The 13,816-nt window shown below is 34.6% G+C and overlaps 1 non-coding gene and 2 pseudogenes across 1 annotated transcript; all 3 read right to left on the bottom strand.

Moving 5' to 3' along the window:
• Positions 1–8,864: 8,864 nt before the first annotated feature.
• Positions 8,865–9,022, bottom strand: LOC148938606 (U1 spliceosomal RNA). Its single transcript, XR_016143666.1, has one exon. It is a non-coding gene; the product is annotated as a U1 spliceosomal RNA (small nuclear RNA).
• Positions 9,023–10,563: 1,541 nt separating this feature from the next.
• Positions 10,564–10,756, bottom strand: LOC148938605 (U1 spliceosomal RNA; annotated as a pseudogene).
• A 1,399-nt stretch (positions 10,757–12,155) lies between these two features.
• Positions 12,156–12,328, bottom strand: LOC148938604 (U1 spliceosomal RNA; annotated as a pseudogene).
• Positions 12,329–13,816: the final 1,488 nt, after the last annotated feature.

The following is a 13,816-nucleotide window of genomic DNA, read 5'->3' as shown; positions in this document are numbered from 1 at the left end:
TCGTCTTTTTGCTGTGGTTTATCCGGGTTGCACCGGTAGCTAGCAACCTAGTAAGAGACGATCACGTCCAATGTTAAGAAATATAAAAACCCATAGTTCCTAACAAAGGAGTCAGATCAAAACAAAAAGTACACCATTAGAACCGCCTTGTCCGAAACCCCTGTATAGGAAACTTTCTGTCCCTTGGCTTGAACAGCAAGGGAAATATATTGGCTTGAAAATCAAGAAAATTGACTTTAACCACGTTATTCTCCCCATCCGGGTTGCAGCGGTAGCTAGCAACCTAGTAAGAGACGATCACGTCCAATGTTAAGAAATATAAAAACCCATAGTTCCTAAAAAAGGAGTCAGATCAAAACAAAAAGTACACCATTAGAACCGCCTTGTCCGAAACCCCTGTATAGGAAACTTTCTGTCCCTTGGCTTGAACAGAAAGGGAAATATATTGGCTTGAAAATCAAGAAAAGTGGCAGCTACTACAACATTCTTCCTAAACGGGATATTTTTTTCTTTTTTTTTTTCTTTTTTTACAGAGATAGCTTGGCACTGGAAAATCGTAGATGGTTGTTCAATAGCTCATTTTAAAGGAAATTAATTTTGTTAAAAACCTTTTGTAACTAAAATAAATTATTTCTAAAAGAGAATAAATTTTTCCACCAAAAACTGCATTTTCGATGTCTTTTCACACTGCAGTCTTTCAAACATAATCGTTTACCAGCGGTAAAATTTGAACCCACGCCTCCAAAGAGACTGGTGGCTAACACCAGTGCCTTGGACCACTCGGCCAGGTTGCCTCTCATAAATAATATATATGTGAATCCGGGTTGCAGCAGTAGCTAGCAATCTAGTAAGAGACGATCAGTCCAATACTAAGAAATATAACAAAACTCCTAAAAATAGAGTCAGATCAAAACAAAAGTACATCATTAGAATTACCTTGTCTGAAACCCTACTAGATAAATATTGAATGTCGTCATAGTTTTTATAATAAAGAACGACCTCTAGCCTATACTAAATTTTATACGCCACTTAATTATAGTATAGTTTAGTAATTCAACAGATAGCATGGCACTGGAACATCGTAGAGAGTTGTTCAATGGCTCATTTTAAAGGAAATTAATGGGGTTAAAAACCTTTTTTAATTAAAACAAATTATTTTTATTACATTAAGAAATTTTAATTATGTTCCTTAAGAAATCATCATAAGTAAAAATTTCCCATACGGAAATTGAACTCAAGCCTGCTGGGTGAGAGCTATCCCAACCTCTAGACCATATAGGATATATTATTACAGTAAGGGACGACCTTCAGCCCATAGTAATTTATATTAAAGGACGATCATTAGAAAATTATAATAAAGAACGACCTATTGCCTATACTAAATTATATAGGCCACTTAACTATAGTATAGGTTAGTAAATTTACATTAAAAGACGATCACTGAAATAACAAACCATTCCATACATTGGACTTTGTTAGCTACTAATTGATTGTTTGAGTTTCATCTCTTACTATTTAAAAGAAGAAAAAGCCGTAGGCTTTTTCCTTTTTGTATTTATAGTTAAAAAACGAACTTAAGTCCAAAGAAACTGAACCCTGTGGTACATTCACATTATCTTCATTATTTTAGCTAGAATCCGGGTTGCAGCGGTAGCTAGCAACCTAGTAAGAGACGATCACCTCCAATGTCAAGAAATATAAAACCCCCCAACTCCTAAAAACAGAGTCAGATCAAAACAAAAAGTACACCATTAGAACCGCCTTGTCCGAATCCTCTATAAAGGAAACTTACCGCCCTTTGGCTTGAATAACAAAGAAAATATATTGGCTTGAAAATCAAGAAAATTGACTTTTACCACGTTATTCTCCACAAACGGGATATTTTTTTCTTTCCGCTTTTTCTTTCTGCTCAGCTAGCTGGGCACTGGAAAATCATAGAGAGCTGTATAATAGCTCATTTTAAAGGAAATTGCAACATCTAGTCACTTTTGTATTTAAAAATAAAATACTTTTTAAAGTAGAATCAATTTTGTCAAAAAAATTGCATTTTTGATGTATTTTCATACTGCAGTCTTTTCAAAGATATTTGAATTTTGAAGCAATAAAACAGTCCATGTAATGAACTCTATAGTAATAATAGCTACTTGTCTCAATAGTAACCGAAACTCCTGGAACCAAAATTTTCTTTTTTGGCTTAATCGCTAAAATTATTATGTAAACTGCAAAAATATTTATGATGCCTAATCAGTAATAGTAATTTTTTAATTTAAACAACAAAAATACATGAAAATTCTAAAATTAGTTTTGCTTTTTGTCTCCTGGAAGAAATTTTTTTTTCATCTCAGTTCAAATTTATTATTGTATCCTGGAACCAAACTTTTTTTGGTTTGTAACTCGTAAAATACATTCCATATTATTGTCTCATAATTGCAATTATTTTAGTTTTCAGTCCAGAATCACTAAACTTATTATGTAAACTGCAAAAATATTTATGGTGTCTAACCAATAATACTAATTTTGTAATTCAAACAAGATAAATACCTGAAAATTTTAAAATTAGTTTTGTTTTATGCTAGGTTTTAGATACTCGACACGGGATTTTGTGTGCTTAATAATTTTAAACCTTGAAAAAATATGGTCTCACGCGAGTGGAAAAAAAGAAAGAATAACCAAAAACAATATCAAAATAGAACAATCCAAATTTCTACTAATAGTTATAATAAGAACGACACAGATATAAATTCTCTCATTCTTGATTAGAATAATGGTTTATAATAAAGAACGACCTCTTGCCTATACTAAATTATATAGTTATAATAAAGAGTATATTAGTAAATCACTGAAATAACAAACCATTCGATACATTGGTCTTAGTTAGCTACTTGATTGTTTGAGTTTCGTCTCTTACTATTTAAAAGAAGAAAAAGCCGTAGGCTTTTTCCTGTTTGTATTTATAGTAATATAATAAAGATCAAACTCTTCCCTATACTAACTTCCATACGCAACTTCACTATAGTTAAGATTTTTCCGGGTTGCAGCGGTAGCTAGCAACCTAGTAAGAGACGATCACCTCCAATGTCAAGAAATATAAAACCCCCCAACTCCTAAAAACAGAGTCAGATCAAAACAAAAAGTACACCATTAGAACCGCCTTGTCCGAATCCTCTATAAAGGAAACTTACCGCCCTTTGGCTTGAATAACAAAGAAAATATATTGGCTTGAAAATCAAGAAAATTGACTTTTACCACGTTATTCTCCACAAACGGGATATTTTTTTCTTTCCGCTTTTTCTTTCTGCTCAGCTAGCTGGGCACTGGAAAATCATAGAGAGCTGTATAATAGCTCATTTTAAAGGAAATTGCAACATCTAGTCACTTTTGTATTTAAAAATAAAATACTTTTTAAAGTAGAATCAATTTTGTCAAAAAAATTGCATTTTTGATGTATTTTCATACTGCAGTCTTTTCAAAGATATTTGAATTTTGAAGCAATAAAACAGTCCATGTAATGAACTCTATAGTAATAATAGCTACTTGTCTCAATAGTAACCGAAACTCCTGGAACCAAAATTTTCTTTTTTGGCTTAATCGCTAAAATTATTATGTAAACTGCAAAAATATTTATGATGCCTAATCAGTAATAGTAATTTTTTAATTTAAACAACAAAAATACATGAAAATTCTAAAATTAGTTTTGCTTTTTGTCTCCTGGAAGAAATTTTTTTTTCATCTCAGTTCAAATTTATTATTGTATCCTGGAACCAAACTTTTTTTGGTTTGTAACTCGTAAAATACATTCCATATTATTGTCTCATAATTGCAATTATTTTAGTTTTCAGTCCAGAATCACTAAACTTATTATGTAAACTGCAAAAATATTTATGGTGTCTAACCAATAATACTAATTTTGTAATTCAAACAAGATAAATACCTGAAAATTTTAAAATTAGTTTTGTTTTATGCTAGGTTTTAGATACTCGACACGGGATTTTGTGTGCTTAATAATTTTAAACCTTGAAAAAATATGGTCTCACGCGAGTGGAAAAAAAGAAAGAATAACCAAAAACAATATCAAAATAGAACAATCCAAATTTCTACTAATAGTTATAATAAAGAATTATAATAAAGAACGAACTCTTGCCTATATTAACATGTATAGGCAACTTAACTATACTTAATAATTAGACTTATTTAGTCCGGGTTGCAGCGGTAGCTAGCAACCTAGTAAGAGACGATCACGTCCAATGTTAAGAAATATAAAAACCCCTAACTCCTAAAAAAAGAGTCAGGTCAAATTTATAGTAAAGAACCAACTATAGCCTATAGTAATTGAACTACGATCCGGGTTGCAGTGGTAGCTAGCAACCTAGTAAGAGATGATCACGTCAAATGTGAAGGAATATAAAATCCGGGTTGCAGCGGTAGCTAGCAACCTAGTAAGAGACGATCACCTCCAATGTAAGGAAATATAAAACCCCTAACTCCTAAATAAAGAGTCAGATCAAAACAAAAAGTATACCAACAGAACCACCTTGTCCGAAACCCCTATTAAGGAAACTTACCGCCCTTTGGCTTGAATAACAATGAAAATATATTGGCTTGAAAATCAAGAAAATTGACTTTTACCACGTTATTCTCCACAAACGGGATATTTTTTTCTTTCCGCTTGATCTTTCTGCTCAGCTAGCTGGGCACTGGAAAATCATAGTTATAATAAAGAACGACCTCTTGCCTATACTAAATTTTATAGGCCACTTAACTATAGTATAGGCTAGTGCAGTTATATTTAAGGTCAATATATTAAAATTTTCCACTTAAAGACGGTCATTGGAATAAAAACCCAATACATACATTTGATTTAATTAGCTACTTGATTGTTTGAGACTAGTCTCTTACTATTTCAAAGAAGTAACATTAAAGAGCGAACTATAGTCTATAGTAACTGGAATCTGGGTTGCACCGGTAGCTAGCAACCTAGTAAGATTACATTAAAAGACGATTATCCGGGTTGCAGCGGTAGCTAGCATCCGGGTTGCAGCGGTAGCTAGCAACCTAGAAGAGACGATCACGTCCAATGTTAAGAAATATTTACACTAAATCCGGGTTGCAGCGGTAGCTAGCAACCTAGTAAGAGACGATCACGTCCAATGTTAAGAAATATAAAAACCCATAGTTCTTAAAAAAAAGATTCAGATCAAAACAAAAAGTACACCATTAGAACCGCCTTGTCCGAAACCCCTGCATAGTAAAATTTCTGTCCCTTGGCTTGAACAGCAAGGAAAATATATTGGCTTGAAAATCAAGAAAAGTGGCAGCTACTACAACATTCTGCCTAAACGGGATATTTTTTTCTTTTTCCTTTTTTTTTCTTTTTTTGTATCCAGAGATAGCTTGGCACTGGAACATCGTAGAGGGTTGTTCAATAGCTCATTTTAAAGGAAATTAATTGGGTTAAAAATCTATAGTAACTAAAATAAATTATTTCTAAAAGAGAATAAATTTTTCCACCAAAAACTGCATTTTGATGTCTTTTCACACTGCAGTCTTTCAAACATAATCGTATACCAGCGGTAAGAATTGAACCCACGCCTCTGAAGAGACTGGTGGCTAACACCAGTGCCTTGGACCACTCGGCCAGGCTGCCTCTCATAAATAAATATATATGTGAATTTGGGTTGCAGCAGTAGCTAGCAACCTAGTAATAGACGATCAGTCCAATGCTAAGAAATATAAAAACCCAAAACTCCTAAAAATAGAGTCAGATCAAAACAAAAGTACATCATTAGAAATACCTTGTCTGAAACCCTACTAGATAAATAATGAACGTCATCATAGTTTTATATTAGAGCTATGACGTGAATAGAGTGACGTCATAATTAGTATATAAGGAAAGTCAAAACTGAAAATTCTTTCATTCTTGATTAGAATAATGGTTAGATCAAAGCAGGCTATACGCAAGTTGAAGAAAGAGTACTACACAAACAACAGAGATAGTAACTTGAAAAGAAAAAAGCAAAGGTATTCAACCGACCAGGTGTATCGAGAAGTAATAATTGAGAGAGCAAAACAAAGGTATTCAACCGACCAGGCGTATCGAGAAGTAATAATTGAGAGAGCAAAAGAAAACAGCAAGATGTGTTATCACAATGATGAAGATTATAGACATGCAAAAATTGAGACAGCCAAACAAAAGATCAAGGAACGGTATGGTAATGATGAACATTACAGAGAAGCAAGAATTGAGCAGGCTAAACAAAAGATCAAGGAGCGTTATCACAATGATAAACTTTATAGAGAAGCAACAATTGAGCAGGCTAGACAAAAGAGCAGGGAACGTTATCACAATGATGAAGATTATAGACATGCAAAAATTGAGACAGCCAAACAAAAGATCAAGGAACGGTATCGTAATGATGAACATTACAGAGAAGCAAGAATTGAGCAGGCTAGACAAAAGAGCAGGGAACGGTATGATAATGATGAAGATTACCGAAACAAACATAAGAAAAAAGTTGCTACCAGAATAATGGGTAGATACTGGGGTGACAAAAGCTATAAAGAAAAAATTAAATTTTCTGCGAGGTTGTACCGAAGAACGCATAAGGACAAAGAGAAAAATTACATTCAGAAATACAAGAAGATGGCAAAAATGCAGGCTGATCTTCGCAAATTGAGAAACATTTTACGCATGTTTTACCAGGATCACGAAAAGTATTCTATATAAGAATCTTCAGAGCAGCTTCAGAGCTTGGTAGATCGAGACCTAACCACAGAACTCTAGATCCTGATCCCAGCGAGGTTTAATGAGGTTTCGATCCATTCGAGTTCACAGCAAACGCCGAACGCACTTCCACTAGATTATAGCTACAACTAAAATTAGATCTCGTTCTTTACTACTAAATTGTTGATTCATCAAAAACTTTCCCGCATAATACATCGCATACCGTTTTATTCACATTCACAGTAGTGAATGTGTTACTTCAAACATGTAAGCTGATCATCAAATTAATCTTTTCAAAAGGGCCCACTGATGAAGTTGACATGTCCCATTATTGTCTTGAACAACATCAAATTGTATATTTTTTCCTTTAAACTTCAAAATGTGTGACATATAAAAGAGGAGAAAATGAAAACACTTTTCAATGTGTGGACAGGGGTCCGTGCGAACGCAGCCATCACTACCAAAATTCCTCTTTTGAGTAACCCCCAGGTGGGCTTGTACCCAGTTTGGGTAACCACATGAGTCAACCACTACGATGTACAACTGAAAGGCCTTACCCTGGGAGTGTCTCCTTAACGATCGAGAAGCTTTACAGAAAGGTCAGTAAATTTAGAGAAAGATCTAATATTTTTCTAATATATTTCGACACAAAAATGTCATGAATTAATATCATAATATCATTCGAAATTACCTTCGAAAGGCCTCGCCCTGGGAGTGCCTCCTTAATGATCAAGCAGCTGTACAGACAGGTAAGTAGGTTTAGATAAAAATCTAACATTTTTCTAATATCTTTCGCCACAAAAATGTCATGAAATAATATCATTACGTCATGGCGTCATGATTATTCAATAAGTGACCATAATAATACAAAAATGATATTAATATAGTTTCATCCAAGCAAGCTACACGCAAGTTAAAAAAACAGTACTACAGTTGGTTTAAATAAACAAACTTAAATATAAGTAGGTTTAAATAAAAGTCTAACATTTTACTAATATCTTTCAACACAAAAACATCATGAAATAATATCATTACGCCCTGACGTCATGAGTACTGTATAAGTGACCAGAATAATACAAAATTGATATTAATATGGTCCAAGCAAGCTACACGTAAGTTAAAAAAAAAACAAGTGCTACACAATAAACAGAGAAAGCATGTTGAAAAGAGAAAAGCAAAGGTATTTCAGGATTATCGAGAATTAAAGAAGGAACCAAACAAAGGATCAAGGAGCGTTATCACAATGATGAAGTTTTCTTGATAATAATATTCAGAGCAGCTTAAGAGGTCAGTGGATCGAAACCTGACCAAAGAACACTAGACAGTTAGGTTCGATGAGGTTTCGATCCATCCATCTCCGGGGAAAAAACCCAACGCACTTCCACTGCGCTAAGCTGCTCACTTTAGTGGAAGTGATTGAAACAGTTTATGATGTATTATACGAGAAAGGGTATCACAGTGAAACTTTCAGGGATTTTTTAGTAGGAGGTTGAACTAAATTGAAATAGACTATGTCAATTCTTATCAAACAGTTAGATGGTAACGAACCCTATAGTAAGAGTGACTCGTCTCAATAGTAACCGAAACTCTAAAAAACGGAATTTTAATAGCAATAGATACATCAAAGGATCGGATTTGTGTGCTGATTTTGAATATTTAAGTTTCAAATAGATAGTCTCTATGTAGACACAAATGGTATAATCTGCATCTATATAAGAATCTTCAGAGCAGCTTCAGAGCTTGGTAGATCGAGACCTAACCAAAGAACACAAGACCATGAGCCCAGCGAGGTTCGATGAGGTTTCGATCCATCCGTCTCCGCGGCAAACGCCGAACGCACTTCCACTAGATTGTAGCTACAACTAAAATTAGATCTCGTTCTTTACTATAAAATTGTTGATTCATCAAAAACTTTCCCGTATAATACATAACATACTGTTTTAATCACATTCACAGCAGTGAATGTGTGACTTCAAACATGTAAGCTTAACATCAAATTACTCTTTTCAAAAGGGCCCAAGAAGGAAGTAGACATGTCCCAGTATTATCTTGAACAATATCAAATTGTGTATTTTTTCCTTTAAACTTCAAAATGAGTGACATATAAGAGAGGAGAAAATGAAAACACTTTTCAATGTGTGGACAGGGGTCCCTGCGAACGCAGCCACCACTACCAAAATTATTTGGTAGTTACCCCATTTGGGGTAACCACAGGAGTCAACCAATCCGACGTACAACGGAAAGGCCTCGCCCTGGGAGCGCCTCCTTAATGATCAAGCAGCTTTCCAGACAGGTAAGTAGGTAGAGATAAAAATCTAACATTTTTCTAATATCTTTCGACACAAAAATGTCATGAAATAATATCATTACGCCATGGCGTCATGATTATTAAATAAGTGACCATAATAATACAAAAATGATATTAATACGGTTTCATCCAAGCAAGCTACACGCAAGTTAAAAAAAAAACAGTACTACAGTTGGTTTAAATAAACCAACTTAAATAAAAGTAGGTTTAAATAAAAGTCTAACATTTTAATAATATCTTTCAACACAAAAACATCATGAAATAATATCATTACGCCATGACGTCATGATTACTGTATAAGTGACCATAATAATAAAAAAATGATATTAATAAGGTCCAAGCAAGCTGAACGTAAGTTAAAAAAAACAATGCTACACAATGAACAGAGATCGCATGTTGAAAAGAGAAAATCAAATGTATTTAACGGACCAGAATTATAGAGAATTAGAAATTAAATGAACCACACAAAAGAGCAAGGAACATTATCACAATAATGAATTTTTCTTGATAATAATCTTCAGAGCAGCTTCAGAGATTAGTGGATCGAAACCTAACCAAAGAACACTAAACAGTGAGGTTCGATGAGGTTTCGATCCATCCATCTCCGGGGCAAACACCCAACGCACTTCCACTGCGCTAAACTGCTCACGTTAGTGAAAGTGATTAAAACAGTTTATGAAATATTATACGAGAAAGGGTATCACAGTGAAACTTTCAGGGATTTTTGAGCAGGAGGTTGAACTAAATTGAAACAGACTATATCAATTCTTATCAAACAGTTCGATGGTAACGAACCCTATAGTAAGAGTGACTCGTCTCAATAGTAACCGAAACTCTAAAAAACGGAATTTTAATAGCAATAGATACATCAAAGGATCGGATTTGCGTGCTGATTTTAAATATTTAAGTTTCAAATAGATAGTCTCTATGTAGACACAACTGGTATAATATGCATCTATCTAAGAATCTTCAGAGCAGCTTCAGAGGTTGATAGATCGAGACCTAACCAAAGAACATTAGACCTTGAGCCCAGCGAAGTTCGAGGAGGTTTCGATCCATCCGTCTCCGCGGCAAACGCCGAACGCACTTCCACTAGATTATAGCTACAACTAAAATTAGATCTCGTTCTTTACTATAAAATTGTTGATTCATCAAAAACTTTCCCGTATAATACATCACATACCGTTTTAATCACATTCACATCAGTGAATGTGTTATTTCAAACATGTAAGCTTATCAACAAATTATTCTTTTCAAAAGGGCCCAAGGATGAACCGGACAAGTCCCATTATTGTCTTGAACAACATCAAATTGTATAATTTTTCCTTTAAACTTCAAAATGTGTGACATATAAAAGAGGAGAAAATGAAAACACTTTTCAATGTGTGGACAGGGGTCCGTGCAAACGCAGCCATTACTACCAAAATTACACTGTTGAGTTACCCCCATGTGGGGTAACCCCCATTTGGGGTAATATTAGTAAATGTGTGACATATAAAAGAGGAGAAAATGAAAACACTTTTCAATGTGTGGACAGGGGTCCGTGTGAACGCAGCCACCACTACCAAAATTACACTGTTGAGTTTCCCCCATTTGGGGTAACCCCCATTTGGGGTAACCCCCATTTGGGGTAACCACAGGAGTCAACCAATCCGACGTACAACGGAAAGGCCTCGCCCTGGGAGTGCCTCCTTAATGATCAAGCAGCTTTCCAGACAGGTAAGTAGGTTTAGATAAAAATCTAACATTTTACTAATATCTTTCGACACAAAAATGTCATGAAATAATATCATTACGCCATGGCGTCATGATTATTAAATAAGTGACCATAATAATACAAAAATGATATTAATACGGTTTCATCCAAGCAAGCTACACGGAAGTTAAAAAAAAAACACTACTACAGTTGGTTTAAATAAACCAACTTAAAAAAAGTAGGTTTAAATAAAAGTCTAACATTTTACTAATATCTTTCAACACAAAAACATCATGAAATAATATCATTACGCCATGACGTCATGATTACTATATAAGTGACCATAATAATACAAAAATGATATTAATAAGGTCCAAGCAAGCTACACGTAAGTTAAAAAAAAAACAGTGCTACACAATAAACAGAGAAAGCATCTTTAAAGAGAAAAGCAAAGGTATTTAACAGACCAGGATTATCGAGAATTAAAAATTGAAGGAACCAAACAAAGGATCAAGGAGCGTTATCACAATGATGAAGTGTTCTTGATAATAATCTTCAGAGCAGCTTCAGAGATCAGTGGATCAAAACCTGACCAAAAAACGCTAAACAGCTGGATTTGATGAGGTTTCGATCCATCCATCTCGGGGAGAACACCCAACGCACTTCCACTGCAGTCAGCTGCTCACGGTAGTGGAAGTGATTGAAACAGTTTATGATGTATTATACGAGAAAGGGTATCACAGTGAAACTTTCAGGGATTTTTGAGCAGGAGGTTGAACTAAATTGAAACAGACTATGTCAATTCTTATCAAACAGTTCGATGGTAACTAACCCTATAGTAAGAGTGACTCGTCTCAATAGTAACCGAAACTCTAAAAAACGGAATTTAATAGCAATAGATACATCAAAGGATCGGATTTGTGTGCTGATTTTAAATATTTAAGTTTCAAATAGATAGTCTCTATGTAGACACAAATGGTATAATCCGCATCTATATAAGAATCTTCAGAGCAGCTTCAGAGGTTGGTAGATCGAGACCTAACCAAAGAACACTAGACCATGAGCCCAGCGAGGTTCGATGAGGTTTCGATCCATTCGTGTTCGCAGCAAACGCCGAACGCACTTCCACTAGATTGTAGCTACAACTAAAATTAGATCTCGTTCTTTACTATAAAATTGTTGATTCATCAAAAACTTTCCCGTATAATACATCACATACCGTTTTAATCACATTCACATCAGTGAATGTGTTATTTCAAACATGTAAGCTTATCAACAAATTACTCTTTTCAAAAGGGCCCAATGATGAAGGTGACAAGTCCCATTATTGTCTTGAACAACATCAAATTGTATACTTTTTCCTTTAAACTTCAAAATGAGTGACATATAAAAGAGGAGTAAATAAAAACACTTGTCAATATGTGAACAGGGGTTCGTGCAAACACAGCAATCACTACCAAAATTACACTGTTGAGTTACCCCCAGTTGGGGTAATCCCCATTTGGGGTAACCACAAGAGTCAACCAATCCGACGTACAACGGAAAGGCCTCGCCCTGGGAGTGCCTCCTTAATGATCAAGCAGCTTTCCAGACAGGTAAGTAAGTTTAGATAAAAATCTAACATTTTACTAATATCTTTCGACACAAAAATGTCATGAAATAATATCATTACGTCATGGCGTCATGATTATTAAATAAGTGACCATAATAATACAAAAATGATATTAATACGGTTTCATCCAATCAAGCTACGCGCAAGTTAAAAAAAAACAGTACTACAGTTTGTTTAAATAAACAAACTTAAATAAAAGTAGGTTTAAATAAAAGTCTAACATTTTAATAATATCTTTCAACACAAAAACATCATGAAATAATATTCTTACGCCCTGACGTCATGAGTAATGTATAAGTGAAAATAATAATACAAAATTGATATTAATATGGTCCAAGCAAGCTGCGCGTAAGTTAAAAAAAAACAGTGCTACACAATAAACAGAGAAAGCATCTTGAAAAGAGAAAAGCAAAGGTATTTAACAGACCAGGATTATCGAGAATTAAAAATTGAAGGAACCAAACAAAGGATCAAGGAGCGTTATCACAATGATGAAATTCTCTTGATAATAATCTTCAGAGCAGCTTCAGAGGTCGGTGGATCGAAACCTGACCAAAGAACACTAGACAGTGAGGTTCGATGAGGTTTCGATCCATCCATCTCCGGGGCGAACACCCAACGCACTTCCAGTGCGCTAAGCTGCTCACGTCAGTGGAAGTGATTAAAACAGTTTATGATGTATTATGCGAGAAAGGGTATCACAGTGAAACTTTCAGGGATTTTTGAGCAGGAGGTTGAACTAAATTGAAACAGACTATGTCAATTCTTATCAAACAGTTCGATGGTAACGAACTCTATAGTAAGAGTGACTCGTCTCAATAGTAACCGAAACTCTAAAAAACGGAATTTTAATAGCAATAGATACATCAAAGGATCGGATTTGTGTGCTGATTTTAAATATTTAAGTTTCAAATAGGTAGTCTCTATGTAGACACAAATGGTATAATACGCATCTATTTAAGAATCTTCAGAGCAGCTTCAGAGGTTGATAGATCGAGACCTAACCAAAGAACTCTAGACCCTGAGCCCAGCGAAGTTTGATGAGGTTTCGATCCATTCGTCTTCGCGGCAAACGTAGAACGCACTTCCCTTCCACTAGATTGTAGCTACAACTAAAATTAGATCTCGTTCTTTACTATAAAATTGTTGATTCATCAAAAACTTTCCCGTATAATACATCACATACCGTTTTAATCACATTCACATTAGTGAATGTGTTATTTCAAACATGTAAGCTTATCAACAAATTACTCTTTTCAAAAGGGCCCAATAATGAACGTGACATGTCCCATTATTGTCTTGAACAACATCAAATTGTATAATTTTTCCTGTAAACTTAAAAATATGTGACATATAAAAGAGGAGAAAATGAAAACACTTTTCAATGTGTGGACAGGGGTCCCTGCGAACGCAGCCACCACTACCAAAATTATTTGGTAGTTACCCCATTTGGGCTAACCCCCATTTGGGGTAACCACA

Source organism: Artemia sp. Qi Xiang Cuo, unplaced genomic scaffold, assembly GCF_049724085.1.
Source record: "Artemia sp. Qi Xiang Cuo unplaced genomic scaffold, ASM4972408v1 HiC_scaffold_3085, whole genome shotgun sequence".
Classification (NCBI taxonomy): Eukaryota; Metazoa; Arthropoda; class Branchiopoda; order Anostraca; family Artemiidae; genus Artemia; species Artemia sp. Qi Xiang Cuo.
The sequence above is the reverse complement of the archived record's forward strand: the minus strand, read 5'-3'. Positions and strand labels throughout refer to the sequence as shown.